Raw genomic sequence first — 16,358 nt, 5'->3', positions numbered from 1 at the left:
TGGTAGTGTGGAGGAGCAGAGGGATCTGGGGGTACATGTCCACAGATCCCTGAAAGTTGCCTCACAGGTAGATAGGGTAGTTAAGAAAGCTTATGGGGTGTTAGCTTTCATAAGTCGAGGTATAGAGTTTAAGAGACGTGATGTAATGATGCAGCTCTAAAAAACTCTAGTTAGGCCACACTTGGAGTACTGTGTCCATTTCTGGTCGCATCAGTATAGGAAGGATGTGGAAGCATTGGAAAGGGTACAGAGGAGATTTACCAGGATGCTGCCTGGTTTAGAGAGTATGGATTATGATTAGAGATTAAGGGAGCTAGGGCTTTACTCTTTGGAGAGAAGGAGGATGAGAGGAGACATGATAGAGATGGACATGATATTAAGAGGAATAGACAGAGTGGACAGCCGGCACCTCTTCCCCAGGGCACCACTGCACAGTACAAGAGGACATGGCTTTAAGGTAAGGGGATGGAAGTTCAAGGGGGATATTAGAGGAGGGTTTTTCACTCGGAGAGTGGTTGGTGCGTGGAATGCACTGCTTGAGTCAGTGGTGGATGCAGACACACTAGTGAAGTTTAAGAGACTACTAGACAAGTATATGGAGGAATGTAAGGTGTGGAGGTTATATATGAGGCAGTGTTTGAGGGTCAACACAACATTGTGAGCCAAAGGGCCCGTAATGTGCTGTACTATTCTATGTTCTATTAGCGGAGGAACAATTGATTCACAGATTGAGAGGAAGCTTTGGACAGGTCGGGGAGAAGAGTTTTAAAAAAGAGCATTTGCAGGGCTCAGCACATTAGTGGTGGACCAATTGATTCAGGATATATTAGCAGGAGCAAATGAGAGTAAAGCAGGGTCAAAGCAGAACGCCCATTGTGTGAGTGGACCAGTGTAGGAATGGGAACTTGAGGTTTTGGCTCACGAGGCTCCGACAGGGAGGGACAGGTCAGTATCAGGTAAGACTGTTGTTGTGGTTGAATAAAAGTCACTAAATTACAGCTAATTAAATAAAGTAGGGATAATGCAGGATCAGGAGATGTGTTGTAGCTACATGATGTGGGAGCTGGTGGACCCCATTGTGGTTTTTGGTGCCCACATCTGCAGCAACTGGTTATTTCTTCAGCGGTTTGAACGGGGCACGACTGCACAAACGCATGGATGTCAGCCAGTGAAAACAGCGAGAAGAGTTTAAAAAGAAGACAGATTCAACATCAGAGAAGAAGGAGACAGACTAGGAAGGCTTTGGCTCAATGGGGCTTTGACGATAACGGGTCGAGGCGAGGTAGGTTACCTGTGTAGAATACAGACAGAAAGTATGTGTGTGAGGCCAGATTTCTGTGCTCGGTGTCAGTTGTAGGAGATCCAGGAGATTCCCAGCCTCCTGAACAGCCACATTTGCACCGGGTGTGTCGAACTGCAGCTCCTTAGAGACCATGTTGAGGAAATGGAGATGCAGCTCGATGACCTTCATCTGGTCAGTCAGAGTGAGGAGCTGATACAGAGGAGACGTAGGCAGGTAGTCACTCCGGAGCCTGGGGAAACAGATAATTGGGTCACAGTCAGGAGAGGGAAGGGCAAGAAGCAGGTGCTAGACAGTACCCCAGTTGCTGTCCCCTTAACAATAAGTACTCCTGTTTGAGTACTGTTGGGAGAGATGGCCTACATGGGGGAAGCAACAGTAGCCATGCCTCTGGCACAGAAGGGTAGGGAAAGGAGGAGGAAGGCAGTAGTGATAGGTGACTCTATAGTTAAGAGGGCAGAGAGGCGATTCTGTGGACGCAGGAAAGGAATGCGAATGGTGGTTGCCGCCCAGGTGCCAGGGTCCAGGATGTTTCTGATTGTGTCCGCAATACCTTGACGTGGGAAGGACAACAGCCAAAGGTTGGAATACATATTGGTACCAACAATGTAGGTAGGAAAAGGGAGGAGGTCCTGAAAACAGATTATAAGGAGGTAGGAAGAAAGTTGAGAAGCAGGACCTCAAAGATAGTAATCTCGGGATTACTGCCTGTGCAACGTGACGGTGAGTATAGGAATAGGATGAGGTGGAGGATAAATGTGTGGCTGAGGGATTGGAGCAGGGGACAGGGATTCAGATTTCTGGATCATTGGGACCTCTTTTGAGGCAGGTGTGACCTGTACAAAAAGGACGGCTTGCACTTGAATCCCAGGGGGACCAATATCCTGGTGGGGAGTTTTGCTAAGGCTCTTGAGGAGAGTTTAAACTAGAATTACTGGAGGATGGAAACCGAACTGAAGTGAAGGAGTAAAAGGAGGTTGTCTCACAAATAGAGAAAGCTTGGAGACAGTGCAAAAAGGAGGATAGGCAGGTGATAGAGAACGTATGTGCTCAGACCGATGGTTTGAAATGTGTCTATTTTAATGCAAGGGGTATTATGAACAAAGTGGATGAGCTTAGAGCATGGATCAGTACTTGGAGATATGATGTTGTGGCCTTTACAGAGACTTGGATGGCTCAGGGACAGGAATGGTTACTTCAAGTGCTGGGTTTTAGATGTTTTAGAAAGGACAGGGAGGGAGGCAAAAGAGGTGGGGGCGTGGCACTGTTGATCAGAGATAGTGTCACAGCGGCAGAAAGGATGGATGCTATGGAGGGATTGTGCATGGAGTCTCTGTGGGTGGAGGTTAGGAAAAGGAAGTGGTCAATAACTTTACTGGGTGTTTTTATAGGCCGCCTAATAGTAACAGGGACATTGAGGAGCAGATAGGGAAACTGATCCTCGAAAGGTGTAATAATATCAGAGTTGTCGTGATGGGAGATTTTAATTTCCCAAATATCGATCGGCATCTCCCTAGAGCGAAGGGTTTAGATGGGGTGGAGTTTGTTAAGTGTGTGCAGGAAGGTTTCTTGACACAATATGTAGACAAGCCTAAAAGTGGAGAGGCTGTACTTGATCTGATATTGGGAAATGAACCTGGTCAGGTGTCAGGTCTCTCAGTGGGAGAGCATTTTGGAGATAATGATCACAATTCTATCTCCTTTACCATAGCAGTGGCGAGGGGTAGGAACAGACAAGTTAGGGAAATGTTTAATTGGAATAAGGGGAAATTTGAGGCTATCAGGCCGGATCTAGAAAGCATAAATTGGAAACAGATGTTCTCAGGGAAAAGTACAGATGAAATGTGGCAAATGTTCAGAGGATATTTGTGTGGAATTCTGCATAGGTACGTTCCAATGAGACAGGGAAAGGATGGTAGGGTACTGGAACCGTGGTGTACAAAGGCTGTTTTAAAATTCATCAAGAAAAAAAGAAGGGGTTGCGAACAGTTCAAAAAACTAGGTAATGATAGAGATATAGAAGAATTTGGAGCAAGAAAGCTGCGAGTGAATTGCTGATTTTTCAAAGCAAAGGGAGTTTTTTTACTAGTCGTGTTAAAGAGAGATGAGACTGCACAGGCATGTAACGTCTGCCAGTAGAGCGCGAAAGGTTTAAAAAGGCAAGGAATCTTCAACGGTTTTTAATCTGGACCAAGAAGACTGTGAATGAACTGCTGATTTTTTGGAGCGAAGGGAGTTTTTTACTACTTGGTTTAAAGAGAGGCGAGACTGCGCAGGCATGTGACATCAGCCAGTAGAGCATGAAAGGTTTAAAAAGAAGACCGCCGTATCCGGCGGGCAGTGGAGTGAGAGGCAGCAGAGTGACAGGGTTTGGGCTCAACAGGCTTAGGTGGTAACGGGATGAGGCGAGGTAGGTAGTACGTGTGTGAGGCCAGTTTTCTGTGCTCGGTGTCAGATGTGGGGGTTCCTGGAGTCTCCCGGCCTTCGGGATGGCCATATCTGCGCCAGGTGTGTCGAGCTGCAGCTCCTGAGGGACCGAGTTAGGGAATTGGAGATGCACTTAATGACCTTCGCCTAGTCAGGGAGAGTGAGGAGGTGATAGAGAGGAGTTACAGGCAGGTGGTCAAACTGGGGAGACAGACAAGTGGGTAACAGTCAGGAGAGGGAAGGGGAAGAGTCAGGTACTAGAGAGTACCCCTGTGGCTGTACCCCCTGACAATAAGTACTCCTATTTTAGTACTGTTGCGGGAGATGGCCTACCTGGGGGAAGCAACAGTGGCCGTGCCTCTGGCTCAGAAGGGTAGGGAAAGGAGGAGGAAGGCAGTAGTAATAGGGGACTCAATAGTTAGGGGGTCAGATGGGTGATTCTGTGGACACAGGTGTTACATACCCGTGACACGTGACAGTGGTGTACTTGTCACGTGACAGGTGCTGAAGCTATACTGGACTTGAGGTAATGGTCTTGTGATGGTGAAGTGACATCATTTTCCTGCCAGTAGAGGTCATGTGACAGGTTTTTTTTTTACAGGGTATAAAAGGAGGACCCCTCCCTGTGAGGAGGGGCAGTTTGTGGCTGGATTTGCCATGTTGACTTCATGCCACTGCGTGATTTAATGTTATGACGCAGTTTAGTTGAAAGATGGAGTTTTATTTAATGCCTAAAGTTTAAAAGGTCATTGCCAGCAGTTTCTTTATTATACTGCTAGTTGAAAGTCAGTGGAGAGTGAAGATCGGAGTTCGGGAGTTAAAAGATCGAGGAAAGTCGATTTCGACGGTGAAACAAGTTCGATCTTGTTTGATCCTCATTCGGAAGGAATTTGTTGTCTGTGCTCATGTTAATCCCTGTGAAATAGCCAAAAGGATTGGGTACAGTTTTGTAAAGGAAAGGTCAGTGCCTTTAAGCCGTTTCATTTTCCATCTTCGTAAGTTCTTTGTGGGAAAAGTATAGTTCGACTGGGAACCGCAGCAAAATGATGTGAAAGAGAATTTAAATCGTCTTAAAAAGTCTCTCCCTTAAATGGACTGTAAGCATTTTGAACTTTTGCAATACTACTTTGAAGAACTGTGTTTGCAACATCGCTTTAAAAACTGTTTAAGCTTCATTGCTTTAAGAACTGTTTAAGCTGCCGCACAACAGCTGACTTCCGGTTACGTGAGTGGTTTGTTTACTTTTGGGGTTTGTTTTTCAGTGTTTAATAAATGTTTTATTTGTTATAAAAACCCCTGCCACTCATATATTTATTGTTGCTGAATCCGTAACACAGGAAAGAAACTCGGATGGTAGTTTGCCTCCCAGGTGCAGGGTCCGGGATGTTTCCGATCGCATCCAAGATATCCTGCGGTGGGAGGGAGAGGTCATGATACATTTTGGTACCAATGACATAGGCAGGAAAAGGGAAGAGGTCCTGAAAAAAGACTACAGGGAGTTAGGAAGGAAGTTGAGAAGCAGGTCCACAAGGGTAGTAATCTTGGTATTACTGCCTGTGCCACACGACAGTGAGAATAGCAATAGGATGAGGTGGAGGATAAATGCGTGGCTGGGGGATTGGAGCAGGGGGCAGGGATTCAGATTTCTGGATCATAGGGACCTCTTTTGGGGCCGGTGTGACCTGTACAAAAAGGATGGGTTACACTTGAATCCCAGGGGGACCAATATCCTGGCGGGGAAGTTTGCTAAGGTTACTAGGGAGAGTTTAAGCTAGTATTGTTGGGGGGTGGGAACAAAACTGAAGAGACCGGGGAAGAGGAGGTTGGCTCAAAAATAGAGAAAGCTTGTAGACAGTGCGAGAGGGAGGATAGGCAGGTGATAGAGAACATATGTGCTCAGACCGATGGTTTGAGATCTGTCTATTTTAACACAAGGAGTGTTGTGAACAAAGTGGATGAGCTTAGAGTGTGGATCAGTACTTGCAGATATGACGTGGTGGCCATTACAGAGACTTGGATGGCTCAGGGACGGGACTGGTTATTTCACGTGCCGGGTTTTAGATGTTTCAGAAAGGACAGGGAGGGAGGCAAAAGAGGTGGGGGCGTGGCACTGTTGATCAGCGATAGTGTCACAGCTGCAGAAAGGATGGATGCCATGGAGGGATTGTGCATGGAGTCTCTGTGGGTGGAGGTTAGGAAAAGGAAGTGGTCAATAACTTTACTGGGTGTTTTTATAGGCCGCCTAATAGTAACAGGGATATTGAGGATCAAATAGGGAAACTGATCCTCGAAAGGTGTAATAATATCAGAGTTGTCATGATGGGAGATTTTAATTTCCCAAATATCGATTGGCATCTCCCCAGAGTGAGGGGTTTAGGTGGGGTGGAGTTTGTAATGTGTGTTCAGGAAGGTTTCTTGACACGATATGTAGATAAGCCTACAAGAGGAGAGGCTGTACTTGATTTGGTATTGGGAAATGAACCTGGTCAGGTGTCAGGTCTCAGTGGGAGAGCATTTTGGAGATAGTGATCATAATTCTATCTCCTTTACAATAACATTGGAGACGGATAGGAACAGACAAAGTAGAAAAGCGTTTAATTGGAGTAAAGGGAATTATGAGGCTATCAGGCAGGAAATTGGAAACATGTTCTCAGGGAAAAGTATGGAAAAAATGCGGCAAATATTCAGGGGATATTTGTGTAGAGTTCTGTATAAGTATGTTCCAATGAGACAGGGAAGTTTTGGTTGGGTACAGGAACCATGGTGTACAAAGGCTGTAATAAATCTAGTCAAGAAGAAAAGAAAAGCTTATAAACGATTTAGAGAGCTAGGTAATGTTAGAGATCCAGAAGATTATAAGTCTATTAGGAAGGAGCTTAAGAAGGAAAGGAGAGCCAGAAGATGCCATGAAAAGGCCTTGGTGGGCAGAATTAAGAAAAACCCCAATGCATTCTGCAAGTATGTGAAGAGCAAAAGGATAAGACATGAAAGAATAGGACCTATCAAGTGTGACAGTGGGAAAGTGTGTATGGAACCGGAGGAAATAGCAGAGGTACTTAATGAATACTTTACTTCAGTATTCACTATGGAAAAGGATCTTAGTGATTGTAGTGATGACTTGCAGCAGACTGAAAAGCTTGAGCATGTAGATATTAAGAAAGAGGATGTGCTGGAGCTTTTGGAAAGCATCAAGTTTGATAAGTTGTTGGGACCAGATGAAATGTACCCAGGCTACTGTGGGAAGAGAGGGAGGGGATTGCTAAGCCTCTGGAGATGATCTTTGCATCATCAATGGGGATGGAAGAGGTTTCAGAGGATTGGAGGGTTGTGGATATTGTTCCTTTATTCAAGAAAGGGAGTAGAGATAGCCCAGGAAATTATAGACCAGTGAATCTTACTTCAGTGGTTGGTAAATTGATGGAGAAGATCCTGAGAGGCAGGATTTATGAACATTTAGTGAGGTATAATATGATTAGCAGCAGTCAGCATGGCTTTGTCAAGGGCAGTTGGTGCCTTACGAGCCTGATTGAATTTTTTGAGGATGTGACATTGATGAAGGAAGAGCAGTAGATGTAGTGTATATGGATTTCAGCAAGGCATTTGATAAGGTACCCCACGCAAGGCTTACTGAGAAAGTAAAGAAGCATGGGATCCAAGGGGACATTGCTTTCTGGATCCAGAACTTAGCTTGCACACAAGTGTGGTTGTAGATGGGTCATATTCTGCATGGAGGTTGGTGACCAGTGGTGTGCCTCAGGGATCTGTCAGGGACCCCTTCTCTTCGAGATTTTTATAAATGAAAGTAATCTCCCTGGATGAGGAAGTGGAGAGATGGGTTAGTAAATTTGCTGATGACCCAAAGGTTGGGGGTGTTGTAGATAGTGTGGAGGGTTGTCAGAGGTTACAGTGGGATATCGATAGGATGCAAAACTGGGCTGAGAAGTGGCAGATGGAGTTCAACCCAGAGGTGGTTCATTTGGGTAGGTCAAATATGATGGCAGAATATAGTATTAATGGTAAGACTTTTGGCAGTGTGGAGGATCAGAGGGATCTTGGGGTCCGAATCCATAGGACACTCAAAGCTGCCTCACAAGTTAACTATGTGGTTAAGAAGGCATACGGTGTTTTGGCCTTCATTAACTGTGGAAATGACTTCAAGAGCTGAGAGATAATGTTACAGCTATACTGGACCCTAGTCAGACCTCACTTGGAGTACTGTGATCAATTCTAGGTCATCTGACTACAGGAAGGATGTGGAAATATAGAAAGGATGCAAAGGAGATTTAAAAGGATGTTACCTGGATTTGGGAGCATGCCTTATGAAAATAGGTTGAGGGAATTTGGCCTTCTCTCCTTGGAGTGATGTAGGATGAGATGTGACCTGATAGAGGTGTATAAGGTGATGATAGGCATTGACTGTGTCATTAGGCAGAGGCTTTTTCCCAGGGATGAAATGACTAACACGAGAGGGCACAGTTTTAAGGTGAGGGGATGTCAGGGGTAAGTTTTTTCTTACGCAGAGAGATGAGTTCCTGGAATGGACTGCTGGTGACTGTGGTGGGTGTGGATACAACAGGGCTTTTAAGAAGCTCCTGGATAGGTACATGGAACTTAGAAAGTTAGAGGGCTATGGCTAACCCGAGGTAATTTCTAATGCAAGTACATGTTCGGCACATGTGGGCTTGTATCATCTCTCACTATTGCCTTGATCTCATCCTTAATTAAGAGCGCTACCCCACCTCCCTTTCCTTCCTGCTTATCCATTTGTATTACCTGATAGCCTTGCATATTTACTTCCCACCCTCTCCACCCTGCAACCACATTCCTGTAACGGCCACTACATCATACCCCTTTGTACTGATTTATGCCATAATTTCACTGACCTTACTTTGAATACTAAAGGCATTCAGATAAAGTGCCTGTCATGAAGATACTAAGTAAGAACTCCAGAGTGACTTCAAGTTTCATTTTAAGAACTTACTAACATGATATTATGGAGTGTCTGCAGCAGTCTACACCACCAACAGAGCTCTGATTTTTTGGGTTATACGGTGCTCATATTTATTCAGCAAGACAAACAACTTTCACATGATTTTGTTCAGTATCCCACAGATAGTAGATGATCAATTGTTGAAAATTTATGTCAATTGTCTCTCAGCGCGAGTCTAACAATCCTCTTTATTTTTAGTTATCAGGACTCAGAATTTATTCCCAGATGCATCCTCCTTCCTGGTTCCATGGGCTTCATATCCTGTCTATTTGATTTCCTGATGTTGTGATTATCATCCAAGGTTATTCTTGACATGCATCAGCAGTCTTAAGTCCAACTGCTCCAGAATGGCTAAGTATCCCATCATACACTAGTTTTAACCATTTCCACCACAAATCCCTCTTTGTTGATCTTTCTTATCAACACTTAAAGATTCGTATTCCCTTCGTTCTGAAAAGGGGGCCCATAACCCACTGGGTAAGGGTGCATTCTTAAATATTCCTCTTCATTGTAACTATCCTCTTCCGTGGTGAGATTGTGCATAGAGTAATGCTACCGTCTCCCCTGACTTTGACTTTGTGCAGGCGCAGACCCAGGGAATGCATAGTTGTATGACACAATGAACTACCACCGCTAAGCTGACCAGGGCAATGAGGCCGTAAAAGAGGGGCTGCAACCCAGAAAATATTCCTTCGCCTAACACTGACCTAACATTAGCTAAAGAAATCCCAGCCTTCTGAAGGGGCTTGAGAGTTCAGTCTATGTATTTCATCTCATAGCTGGGTCATATGTTCTAACACATGGGTCATATTTTCTGAAGCATCGGGTACATATGTGCAACATTCTTTCCCCACTAACGCACAGACCCCTCCTTCCCAGGCTAATACGTAGTCTAGAGCCATTCTGTTCCACAAGGTCACCAATCAAAGATTTTGCATTTCTTGGTTCAGAGTGACAAATCCCTTATAGTCTCATTGGTCAACTGCCCGTTCTGAACTTATATTGTCTATTGTATGGACATTGTTTACTGCACTTCACCAGGGGAATAATCCTGATAATGTCTTATTCCCCACAGAAATCTGAAGACCCTGTCTAGTTCAGGTGGTCTGCATGAGAAACATTGAGTGGTGGGACGATATTTGCAACAGAGGTAGACAATTTTCTCAAATAGCAGCACCCAACCCGTTGCTTATGGAGCCATAGGTATGCCCTAGACCCACAAATCCAACTTACCCCAGGCACCCCATATATTCCCATATAGGAGTAGAAGCAGGCCATTCAGCCCATCGGGTCTGTTCTCCCATTCAATCATGGGCTGATCCAATCCCCACTCCACCCTTTGATGCCCTAGCTAATCAAGAACCTATCTAACTCTGCCTTAAATGCACCCAATGACTTGGCCTCCACAGCCACTCGTGGGAACAAATTCCACAGATTTACCACTCTCTGACTAAAGAAATTTCTCCGCATCTCTGTTCTAAATGGACGTCCTTCAATCCTGAGGTTGTGCTAGACTCCCCTACCATGGGAAATAACTTTGCCATATCTAATCTGTTCAGACATTTTAATATTTGGAATGTTTCTATGAGATCTCCCCTCATTCTCCTGAACTCCAGGGAATACAGCCCAAGAGCTGCCAGATGTTCCTCATACAGTAACCCTCTCATTCCTGGAATCATTCACATGAATCTTCTCTGAACCCTCTCCAATGTCAGTATATCCTTTCTAAAGTAAGGAGCTCACAGCTGCACACAATAGCCAAATGTAGTTCCACAAGTGCCTTATAGAGACTCAATATCACACCCTGGCTGTTATATTCTATCCATCTAGAAATGAATGCCAACATTGCATTTGCCTTCTTTACCACTGACTCAACCTGGAGGCTAACCTTTAGGGTATCCTGCAGAAGGACTCCCAAGTCCCTTTGCATCTCTGCATTTTGAGTTCTCTCCCCATCTAAATAATAGTCACCCATTTATTTCTTCCACTAAAGTGCATGACTGTACACTTTCCAACATTATATTTCATTTGCCACTTCTTTACCCATTCCCCTAAATTATCTAAGTCTCTGCAGGCTCTCTGTTTCCTCAACACTACCCACTCCTCCACCTATCTTTGGATCATAAACAAACTTAGCCAAAAATTCATTAATCCCATAGTCCAAATCATTGACATACATTGTAAAAAGCAACGGTCCCAACACTGCCCCCTGTGGAACTCCACTGGTAACTGGCAGCCAGACAAAATAGGATCCCTTTATTCCCTCTCTCTGTTTCCTGCCAACCAGCCAATGCTCCACCCACTCTAGTAACTCCCATGTAATTCCATGGGATCTTATCTTATCTTATCTTATCTTGCTGCACCTTATCAAAGGCCTTCTGAAAATCCAAGTACACCACATCTACTGCATCTCCTTTGTCCATCGTGCTTGGAATTTCCTCAAAGAATTGCAGTAGGTTAGTCAGGCAGGATTTTCCTTTCAGGAAACTTTGTTGGCTTTGGAGAGAGATCATTTTGAGCTCCGAGTACGGAAATTGTAGTTGACCCAAATTTTGGATTAGAATTAAAATGCTGGGCTTTATTTTGGCTTTGGTGCATGGCCTCTGAGTGTTCTCTTTCTGTGTGAGACCCTGTGGATCTCAAAGGGGGGATTATATTGAGAAATATACCTGACATAATCATTATATATACCTGAAATATAATCACTATGTACTAGCTATTTACTATACTATGTAATCACTTCTAGGTACTGAATATTACTATGTATTATTTTACTAGACACATTTTGCTCTGTATTGTTTTACTAGATACTTTGTACTCTCTTAGCTGCATACTGTGGCAATTACAGAACACCTATTTAGCTAGCAGCACTATTAGCTGAAATGTACCCCATGTATTACACTCATCTTTTGTTTAGTAAGAGATAACGGTGGTGGACAGGACAGTGCGAGCAGGAAATTTAATGTGAGAGAGGTTGTCTGGAAAAATAACCTTGGCCAGGAATAGGGCCCCAATGTGAACTGGAAAGAAATACTTGTGGCGCACCGAGAGCTAGGCAAGAGCGTTTGATTAGTTAATGTATAGATGATATGCAACTAAAAATTGATTGGGTATGCTGATAAAACCGAAATGTAACTGAGATAAGAAATTACTATAAAGAATGCTGTACACCGGAGCTCGGTGGGCTTTCGGTGACAAGTTCATTGCGTGCCTCAGCCTTTGTTTGCAAATAAAGGTTTAAACTTCTCGAAGAATTGTCTGCGTCTCCTGGTCATTTCAAGTAACCACGACACCCTTTAAGGCTTTGGGGTCCACTTTGAGTGGATAAAGCTTCCTGAGGGCCTGCCATACCCTCTGCCTCACTCTGTCAAACCCGTCTCCATCAGTTCTCGGGTCGTTCGAGTTTATTATGCCAGCCATTTCCATTAGTTCGTTAAATTTGGAGGTTCCCATCAACCTTATCAATAGTGCCTTCAAATCTCCCATAGCCAATAATCGTCCCGTCGTTTCTTCTTCAGAGGCGCTAATCCGTTTCCCTGCTCCTTCACGTAGACTGGGCAGTGTTTTTCAGCCCTTCTCGGTCCTGGGATCCCCAAGGGATGTACTGCACTTGTCCTGATCCTTTAACTAACAACAGCATCATTCTTCCTCCTCATTCTTACCTACCCGGCTCTCCTCCTCGCCTAACTCCCAATCTGTCTCAGGGTATGTCTTTACTGCCTCCCGCACAAATTTCTCCGGGGTCCTCTTCTTCCTTCGGTCTCCCTGTGGAGTCCTTCCTTTATGTCCTGATTCAATACTTGGTCGGCCACTGGAGTAATTTTCACATCTCCTCTGGCAAACCCCTCTCAGTAACTTATCTAGCTCTCTCTCTACTTCTGAAAGTTGCTTCCATACTGCCTCCTTCTGCTCTTCTAGGCTTCTGCCTCCTACCTCCCCCACAAATTCTCACATCCTTTCTCTCAGCACTTAACTCTTGCTCCTCCAATGAGTCACCTTCTCTTTCTTCCTGTCCGTGTCTGTACACCTGTGGCAGGGACTTCTCATGATCCTTACTCATGCTTGATTCCCTTCTCTCTTGTGTTTCTCTAAGACTCTCGTCTCCTACCTTCTTTCCACTTCCTCTTGAATCCCTCAGCTCTTCCTGCCCTGATGAGCCACTTTCTTTTCTAGTCTGTTCATTCTTACGGTATAACCGGTACTCTTCATACTCCTTTTCCTCTCTCAATTATTTCACCCATTCAATCTCTTCTTTCATTTCTCTCTTTGCCTGTTCCACCTTTATCCTTTTTGCCTGTATCTCCTTCCATATCACCACTTTTTCCTTCTTGTATTGTCTTTTATCTTCCTCATTATCCCAAACTTGGACTTCTCCCTGCATGTTTACTGTTCCCGTCAGCAGGGGGCACTGCTTAGGGGTTCCTTCCTCATTATAGGGAGGGGGCCATTCTGCTTCTTTCACATCCGGGTACGGAGCTGAAGCCAGCTTCTCACTGTACCTCTCTCTGTCTCTAACAGGCTGTTTCTCCAGCACCTTAGTGTCTTCCTCGCTTGTAATCAATATTCTACCTGTTCTCTTCAGCCTCTCTCCCTCCGTTCTGAAGAGTTTTAGCACTTGCATTTCTCGTTCTCTTTTTTGCTCTCTTTTCTTAGATTTATCTTTTGGTTTGTAATTTTTGATTAGTGCCCCCATTTCTTCGCAAAAGTTTACATCAAACGTTCCTTCTCTTGGCTATTTTGTGACTAGATTCTTGGTTCTTTTTTCCCATTTTTCTGAAGTTCTTGTGATCTCACATTTATTTACTGAGAATTTTTTGCTCAGAATCTCTACTGCCGTTCCTTTACCTGTCATGGTGTCTCTCTTTTTAAGGTATTTCAGAGATTCACATTTCTTTTACTGGATAATACTATTTACTCTAATTCTATGCCTCGTCTATCATCTATCTACCAGTGCTTTAAACTATATATCAGACTGTCCTTGTTTCCTATTCCGTTCTGCCCATACAGACCTCTACCTAGAGCGGTATTCACGAGGATTTTCTCTATGCACCTCGTCTATTCAGACCCTTATCTCTTAAGGCAGTATCCATGAGGATTTTCTCTATGCACCCTTCCCTGCCCGTTCAGACCTTCATTTCATACGAAGTGGTATCCACAGGGACTTACCAAAACCATATGGAATTTTTTTTCACTTGACTCCTTATTAACTTCTTCATACTTAACCCTGAGCCTCTGAGCCTCCTGTTAACCCCCGATTCTGCCAGATTCTTTGGACCGGTGAGACCCTTCGGCAGTGGTTCCACACTTCTGAGTCCCAGAGACCTCCCCAAAACCAACAGAATTCTTAGTCCAAATTGTCGCAAAAAGCTCTTACCTTTTGTTTGGGTGCACCTTTAATTCTGTTAGCCCTGTGGGGGTCCCTAGAGGACCGGGAAGCGTCCCCAATCTGCCGTTTCCTTTCCGTGAGTCTCTTCCCGGTCTTGCCGCGGTCATCAATTTTTGTCGTGGTTTCTTGAAATAACCAGGAGACGCAGAAGATTCTTCGAGAAGTTTAAGCCTTTATTTGCAAACAAAAGCTGAGACAATTAATGAGTGTGTCACTAATTGTCCGCCGAACCCTAGTTCACAGTATTCTTTATGGTAATTTCTTATCTTAGTCGAATCAGCATACCCCGTCTCCTATCTCAGTCACATTAGCATACCCTATCCACTTGCAATGCTTATCACCAGCACATTAGCTCCTCCGTTCGCCACCAATATTTCTGCTCAGTAGCCCATTCTTGCTCTAGTCTACTCCTTGGAACACGTGTCCCCCTTCCTGGCTTTGACTGGTCCCCATACCATCACACCGCTCCACGATCCCGTCTACCACCGTTATCTCTACATTGCTTACTTTCACTGTTAGCTACATTCTCAAGGCACTGATGTGTTCAATAGTACAGAGACAATACAGAGATTACATTCTGGCTAATAAGTTGGATACATAGTAAATATAAGGCTGGTTTCTCACTGTTAGCTACATTCTTAGGACACTAATGTGTTCAATAGTACAGAGACAATACAGAGATTTCATTCTGGCTAATAAGTTGGATACATAGTAAATATAAGGCTGGTTTCTCACTGTTAGCTACATTCTTGGGACACTAATGTGTTCAATAGTACAGAGACAATACAGAGATTACATTCTCCTACTAAATTAGATACATGCATAGCAAATAGCAAACACAAAGCTGGTTACATAGTTTTGGTTACACAGCAAACAATGCAACTTTATTCTCCAATATACTCATAAGGTACTCCCTCCATTCCAGGCAACATCTTTCCAAATCTCCTCTGCGCTCTCTGTAGTATCCACATCCTTCCTGTAGTGAGATAACCAGAACTGAACTCAGTACTCCAAGTGGGGGCTGACCAAGGTCTTGTATAGCTCTAACATTATCTCATGGCTCTTGAACTCAGTGCCATGGTTCATGAAAGCCAACACACCATATGCCTTCCTAACAGCACTGTCAAGCTGAAAAGCAGCTTCGACAGTCCTTTCAACACAGACCCAAAGATCTCTCAGATCCTCCACACTGAGAAGAGTCTTGCCATTTACATTGTATTCTGTCTTCAAATTTGAGCTACCAAAATGAACCACTCCACACTTATCTGGATTGAAGTCCATCTGCCACTTCCCAGACCAGGTCTGCATCCCATCAATATTCCACTGTAACCTCTGACAACCGTTCAGACTATCCAAAACAGCCCCGACCATTGTGTCATTAGCAAACTTACTAACCCCCCCCCCCCTACTTCATCTAGACCATTTATAAAAATCACAGAGAATGGGTCCAAGAACAGATCCCTGCAGAACACCACTGGTCACCAACCTCCATGCAAAGTATGAACTATCCAACCACCCTTTCCTTTCTGTTGGCAAGCCTATTCTCAATTCACATAGCAAGGTCTCCTTGTATCCCATGTTTCCTTACTTTCTGGTGGAACCTTGCATGGGGAAGCTGATCAATTGCCTTACTGAAATCCATGTACACTACATCCATTGCTCTACATTCATCAATGTGCTTTGTTACATCCTCAAATAATTTTCTGCTGTAGGCAGAAAATGGTGGCACGATGGCAGCGTGTACGGCCACTCCAGGAATGAATATCTGTTATCTGTAAGTAGGATGCCGTGTACAATCCTGATTTGATGGAGACGGACATGAGAAGCATGGAGGAACATCTGGTGAAACTTCTGTCATGCCTATTTCGCTGCTGCTGCTACTGTGAGGTCGAAAAATCTCCAGAGAGGAAGGCCCCAAATCCTCAGCTTTGTCTGTTGCTTGGAGGCTGGGGCCGGGGTTGAAGCATTCGACAGAGATGGTGCTCAGTGCTCGGTGTTGTAGGGCTGGTCGGAGGCTCGAAGTTTTTCGGACGGACTCAGAGTTGGCTGTGGTCATATGCTTCCAGAGGCTGCATCGGGAAGCTTTGCGACACTGGAGGTTCATGGCAGGAAGAGTTTTTCTTCCTTCTACTGTCTACGTGAGATGATGGGCTATCGAGGACTTTGAGACCTTTTACCCTGTCCATAGTCTGCCCTTATCAAATTAAGGCATTGCTTTGCACTGTTGTAACTATATATTATAATTATGTGGTTGT

At 44.4% G+C, this 16,358-nt stretch overlaps 1 long non-coding RNA gene across 1 annotated transcript in view; it reads right to left on the bottom strand.

Annotated features, from left to right (window-relative positions):
• LOC132394595 (uncharacterized) overlaps positions 1-15,820 on the bottom strand; it is a 25,930-nt gene extending 10,110 nt beyond the window's left edge. Inside the window, exons 1-2 of the long non-coding RNA XR_009512385.1 lie at positions 14,092-15,820; positions 1,292-1,532 (exon numbers count right to left, since the gene is read on the bottom strand). This is a non-coding gene — a long non-coding RNA (uncharacterized LOC132394595). The remainder of the gene's footprint in view (positions 1-1,291; positions 1,533-14,091) is intronic.
• Positions 15,821-16,358: the final 538 nt, after the last annotated feature.

The sequence above is a fragment of the Hypanus sabinus genome, chromosome 5 (assembly GCF_030144855.1).
Source record: "Hypanus sabinus isolate sHypSab1 chromosome 5, sHypSab1.hap1, whole genome shotgun sequence".
Classification (NCBI taxonomy): domain Eukaryota; kingdom Metazoa; phylum Chordata; class Chondrichthyes; order Myliobatiformes; family Dasyatidae; genus Hypanus; species Hypanus sabinus.
This window is presented reverse-complemented; position numbering and strand designations above follow the sequence as displayed.